Here is a 6,540-nt window from a genome sequence, read left to right on the forward strand (position 1 = left end):
AATGCACTGACTGTATCGCAGCCCGTCCAGGAATGCAGTCCGATCAGAGCATTACACACATCCTTTCCAAGAATTGTTCCGAGGCGGTTGATATCAATAATGCGAATTTTGTTCTTTTTTCCTCGTCTCAGTAGTACCCTTGTTCCCAATTCAAGATGAAATCCAAGAAGGAGTATGAGGACATCAGTGTGCTCTGATATAACCATCACTTTCGAAAAAGAAGAAGCAGCATGTCTGCAGTGCAGAATCAGCCTAGTATCAGCTTCTTTCTGACTACACTCAAGTTCGGAAACCTCCTCTACCCGGTCACTTTCCATCCGTACACATTTTTCGCCTGATGTGACGAAAAGTTCTGTGTCTCAGAGTTTGTTTTGGCATGATGGATCCTTCAAACGACTTGACAAGTATTCGATGAAATTATTCTTACTCTCCCCACTTGACAACAACCTTTTCCAATTTTTTATCCTGTGGCCCGCCCGGATCTCTTTGAAGACTATGCCTTCAGCAGAGCCTCGGATCATCCGCTCCGCATTTTTTAATCGAACTATCCTTGTAATTATCAAACACAACATCAATTCTGCTGCTTCCCTTCCCCTCGTTGAGTACATAGTTGAAGATCCTCTGTGACATTTCAGCAAATGTGTGATTGCCCCCATTCATTTTCTGAACTAAATCCATGCCATCAATTATCGTGGCCGTTCGATCTGATGGTGGGTCAACCTTCGCTGCCTCTTTCTCAATATGATTCCCAAGCCTGGCTTTGTTGGTCTTTTTTAATGTGCCATCCCCATAAGCCAATGACCATGGTTTTTGTCCAAGAGGATACGAAAGAACGTCTCTCATATCCAGCTTTCTGTTTTCAGAAATAAGGATCATTTTACCAAAGAGCCAGTTGTTTGCTTACAGGACGACCTCTTTGTCTCGTGTTTTCACAGGTGTTACTTTCTGTAGGTCAGCAAATGTTTTCAGCTTCAATCTCTTTATAGGTTCATAGAAACCTTCTCCACTTTCCAATTTCAAAGTAAACTGCATAAATGCCTCCTCCCCCTTCTCCTGTGCACTGAGCAAGTCCTTGCAGACATCAGGTGGAGTGATGAGCCCAATAGAAATGCTCACCAGATCGGAATATCCCTCGTCAAATGGATTCATCCAGTTACTCTCTAGCATTTGCTGCACAGCCTTTACGTCCACTTCATCTTTACTGATGCGAGATCTTTGCAGATACTGATGTCCTGAGAAACTTTGGATGAAAATTAGTTCCCTGAGTTGACATAAGGCTTCTGCCCTATGCTCTGCAGTGAGGTAGTACTGAGACACGGTCCCATGCTTCATGTCAAACCCTCTGGTTCCACATGAAGTTTGTGTGTCTTTATTTACAGTTTCCTCAAGGGTTTTGTCTTCAGCAATTTTCCCGAATGGGTTTCCACTGCTGCGCTGAACAGAAAACCCCCCATTGAGAAAATGTTGGTGAAGATCAGGGCAAACAGAATTGAGCATCATTATCTGATCATCGTGAACTGGAAGATAGCGCGAGCAATTGGTTTTGTCCATTGCAAAACACCATGGAATCATCTTCCGAATACATGCTCGGTGAAGATACCAATTGCCTTCACGATCGGCTCTGATCAGACCAAGTAATATTTCCACCAGATCAATGTACGTCATCCAGAATGCGGAAACAGGACCTCTATCATTACGCAGAACACCCAAGTATACCTCTAAAAGATGAAGAATCCTTTGGCAAGACATGTCTTGCTCAAGTGATTCAAGTGTAACAGAGCACATATTTTCGTGGAGATCAGCCACACATCGAATAGTTTCATCAAGCGTGTGCAGATCTTCATGGTGGCTGTTGGCTAACCACTCTAAAAACCCTGACCAAACCTGTCGCATCATCCCTTCATAAACGATTTTATAAAGACGCACAGCTCCGTTGTATTGCTGACCCAATAAGACTTTCTCAATTGACCCTTCTGCTATTCTCCCCGATTCAACCACGAGATCACGCAGTCCAGCAGATCCAAACAGCTTTCCAATTATGCCCAGTAAATTGCAGATGACATGAAAATTTCCCATCATCAAGACAATACGTTCGAATTTCAACTGGTGTTTCCAAGCTATCTCTGTAGCTTTGGCATACAAAGCTTGGTCCATTACCACACATATTTTGTCAAGTTCTAATGACTGGCAAATGGACACTGATTTGCACAGAATCTCTTGCACAATTGAAAGATCTGAAGGTGGGGCATTGATTGTTGGCAGGTAACCAACGGTGTCCTTGGATACTGAAACATTGTCCCTTGTTTGGATATTGAATCCAGTCCATGATGGTATGATCTGGTTGTGAATATCATGCATCCGCACAAGAAGCCAAATGTAATTTCGCTGGTGAGCACTTGTGGATGCATCTATGAATGGCATTGCCAAAGTTGGGGTGTTTAGTTGGGGTGTAACCATTCTCTGGCCTGCTACATACAATGGCAGACAATCACCAACTGTCTCAATTGTTCTTCTTTTCTCCTGCTTTAAAACGATTGGCTCATCTTTCCTCTGCGGAGCACAGGTTAAAGACACAGGCTGCATCACAATACCGTTAACACGATGTGTTGTTCCTTCTCCGCTCAGTGTCTCTTCCCTCCTGTCAATGTTGTCAAAGGCTAAAACAGTTGGGACACCAGGATGAATTTCTTTGGGAATGCCACCATCACCTCGACTAACTTTCTCAACGCATAATGCTGTATCAATTTCTTCGAGTCGGGTATAGGAACAACAGTGACTAAGCCTATTGAGGGTCCTGATGACTTCCACATTACCTGTCAATGTTTTCACAACATAAGCTAACAGGACATGCTTAGGTGTGACAACCTGCGCATTTGTCACAGCATTCAGGATATCTTGCGCAAATGACCATGACAGCCGAGAGATTCGGTCAGATGCGTCGCGCTGTGTACCCCCCAGGAGCACCTTCAAAAATGTCATAAGACACTCTGGCAATTCAATGTATGATTTGTCCAGTTCTTCGGGGTGCGGAGGCCACATTTGTTCTTGTATGCTACCCTTGATGCTATCCCTGAGTATGATTGCAACATTTTCAATCAACTGGACACAGTCTTGTCCTTGGTTGTACAGCTGAATTCACTTTTCTAAACGGATAAGTTCAGATGCAATGTCATCGGTTTTAAGGTTATGTGGTCTAAGAAACACTCTGTGATCTGTTTCAAAAAAGTGCAAGGTGTCACCGAATTCAGCCTCAAGATTTCTGTGTAAATTCATTTTTGTGGACGCTCTAATTTCAACACCCTGTTCAATGAAAAACAATTCCAATTTTGCTGTGATTTCTACCAGGGAAACCAGGCGAGGATTGAACAATATGTTACAACGCACATACGAATATAACTTCTCCAGTGCGACTCCCGCAGCGTTGGCATAGCCATCGTCGCCCGCTGCAGACTGCGATGCGGTCTTTGGTGCCGTTGATTGGTCTCGTTTTGAGTTGACTGTGTAACGCCTATAGCAGGTGGCATGGTAGTGCCCTTCAGCAGCAACAATGTCACGGGATGTGAGGGCAATGATTCTCTCATCACATCTCCTAATAGCGGCATCACGTACCGTTTCATCAGCCCTTAGTTCTGAGGACTGAATGAGCAGTTCCCTTGTGTGGGAACCTTGAATCTACTTTGTCTTTTTCTCGCAGAAGATGCATACTTCTGGATAGACACGTGATTTGTCCGCAGCATCTGTGGACTGGCGTGAAGACCTCCGCTGAACAGAACTCTGCTCACTACTCAAGTTACCAAGATCACCCTGAATTTTTCTCAGATTTTTAGTCTCAGATTTTCTGTCTGCATTTCTTATGATAACGGATATCCGGTGCGGATGGAGGATTGGCATCAGCAATCCTCAAAATAGGTTCAATATGTCTTATCTTAGCAATTTCATAGAGTCTTTGCCAAGACGCAATGTCTTTAAGTTTAACAAGTTCATCCACAAAACATTCTTCCTCACATATTGCACATTTGGCTTTTTCGACTCTTGGGTGCTTCGTTTTCCTGCAGTCTTCCTCAGAATCGGTCATGACGTATGGCTCTGTCTTCTCTTTGAAATTTTCAAAATGGGACCTGAAAAGATAGAACATAAACTGAATTATAGGCCACAATGTGTTCCACAGTGGTTGGTTAATCGCTTCCTTTTTAACTTCGAAAATGGTACACCAGCCGGATTGAAAACCCCAAATTGCAAACATCTGAAAAAGGGATTTTCCCCTTGCAGTTTTTAATGAAGAATGGGATCATAGGCAAGTGAGTGATGGGACTGCGCTCCCCCTTACCCCAGGCTCTAAGCATTTGCATCTACAAGAGCAGCACCATGTATGTATGTATATCATGTTGTGTACTTTTATAGGACCACTGCTACATTGTGAGTGTGCACTTCTCTTGGCCTCTATATGGTAATGGATGGGGGGTTGATGAGTAAAAGATGATACTAACTTGTGAAAAACTTTGGGATCATGTAATGAACATTACAGATAGATAAATGAAAATCAATGAGAATCTTCTCCCTTATCCCAGTGAAGGAAATGTGCAGTTATGTCAAACAATTCGTTTTGCTGTGTTTCCACATGGTGGCAGCACGGTGAATTAAGAAGTAAAGGGGGTCCCAGAAAGAACTCTGAATTTTCAAAACAGACAATAGGAAATCCATGGTTCTTCTTGTAACTAACTGATGACTACTTTTATACCTGTGGGATTATTCTTTGTCATTTTCTGACTGAGTACGCGTGCAATTACTTCTTCACAGGCTATTAAAAAAAACGTATTTGCGGGATATTTTCGGTCTTAAAGGGTTAAAGCAAATTTAGAAAAATGTGCAAACCTTGTTAAAAGTGGATATTTTGAAGTAAAATACCAATCTGAGTAAACTTTTGATACATGGGGAGTGGACTTCATTATGAACTGCGACTACCCCTACCCCAAATTCAGTCAATACACGGAAATGAATTTCCAAAATATATCCATTTTCAGTGGGATAATGGCCTCACATGGCATATACTACACATTCTATAGATTCAGAAGAACCATATTGACTCAACCAAAGTAAAATTATCACCAGAACAATAGTTTTAACGATGTAGTGTGGGAAGTTCTCTTTATATTTTGATGAAATGTGACAAAATAGTCGCAATTTTCACATACAAAGTTCAATGCCGAGCTCAGAAACGCAGAAAACTAAACAATCCACATATCATAAGATTCAGCAGGTTCTAACAAACAAAATGAGCACTCACAAGTCTGTCTACCTTAACCCAAAGTTGACTAATTGTACTCTAAACTTGCTTATATGGATTTCAAAAAATATGGTGGCCATCTTTAAAAATGGCCACCGTAGGGGCCATTAAAATGGTTGAGATTTTAAATGTGAGGGTTAGGACAGGTTTGCGTTGGGGTTGAGATTTTGAATGTGAGGGTTAGGGTGGGTTTGCGTTGGGGTTGAGATTTTGAATTTGAGGGTTAGGGTGGGTTTGCGTTGGGGTTGAAATTTTGAATGTGAGGGTTAGGGTTGGTGAGGGTTGGGATTGAAATTTTGAATGTGGGGGTTAGGGTGGGTGAGGGTTGGGGTTGAGATTTTGAATGTGAGGGTTAGGGTGGGTTTGCGTTGGGGTTGTGATTTTGAATGTGAGGGTAAGGGTGGGTTAGGGATGGGGTTGATTATGCCCTCTGTTATATTATAACACACACACACACACACACACACACACACACACACACAAACACACACAAACACACACACACACACACACACACACACACACACACACACACACACACACACACACACACACACACACACACACACACCAACAAACAAACAAAAGTTCAGCCTTGACTGACTATTCAGTTGAGGATTCTGTGTTTGGGGTTCACAGATCTAAGAACGTCCCCCTTGACACACATTATATATATTTTTGAATTTAACCCTCGGCAGATGCCACCTGTTATACACCTCGGACTTGGTCCTCGAGTGTCCATAAAGGTGTATAGTAGAGGGGAGTGAAGCGCCAACCTATTGCTCCCATGAGTATTATCTGCTTCGTTTTGTCTTTTGTAATTCCTGTGAATAAAATGAACCTAAAATCTCTTCCCCTTCTAAATCATGAACCTTATAAGTCCAAGGAACTGTATCTATTACATCAACAATTTAAAAAAGTTAATTTGTCCATCGCTTTGTATAACCTTTTTCAAAATGAGATTTCCACCTATATATTCTTACGATATCACCAACTTTGAACTTAGGTTTTCTGATATTAATCTCTTTTTCATATTTTAATTTTGTCAATGTTTCTGATGGTTTCGTATTCGTTGACGTGTGAATCGTGTCATTATACTTATCTACAATATCCTGAATAAAAGATGACCATTGTTGAGAACCGAGTAGTGTGAATTTTTTATATAGTCTCTCTTTTAAAGTGCGATTAAAGCGCTCAATAACAACGGCTTTTCCTTCATTCAAGGTACTGTATAATGTACTGTATATTTATGTATT

The 6,540-nt window shown here is 41.7% G+C and overlaps 1 long non-coding RNA gene across 1 annotated transcript in view; it reads right to left on the reverse strand.

The window, feature by feature from the left end:
• Window positions 1–5,063, reverse strand: part of LOC147011024 (uncharacterized) — a 5,978-nt gene extending 915 nt beyond the window's left edge. The window contains exon 1 of the long non-coding RNA XR_015052157.1: window positions 4,006–5,063. This is a non-coding gene — a long non-coding RNA (uncharacterized LOC147011024). The remainder of the gene's footprint in view (window positions 1–4,005) is intronic.
• Window positions 5,064–6,540: the final 1,477 nt, after the last annotated feature.

The sequence above is a fragment of the Eptatretus burgeri genome, chromosome 16 (genome assembly GCF_056783735.1).
Source record: "Eptatretus burgeri isolate ZD-2024b chromosome 16, Ebu_testis_v1, whole genome shotgun sequence".
Lineage (NCBI taxonomy): Eukaryota > Metazoa > Chordata > Myxini > Myxiniformes > Myxinidae > Eptatretus > Eptatretus burgeri.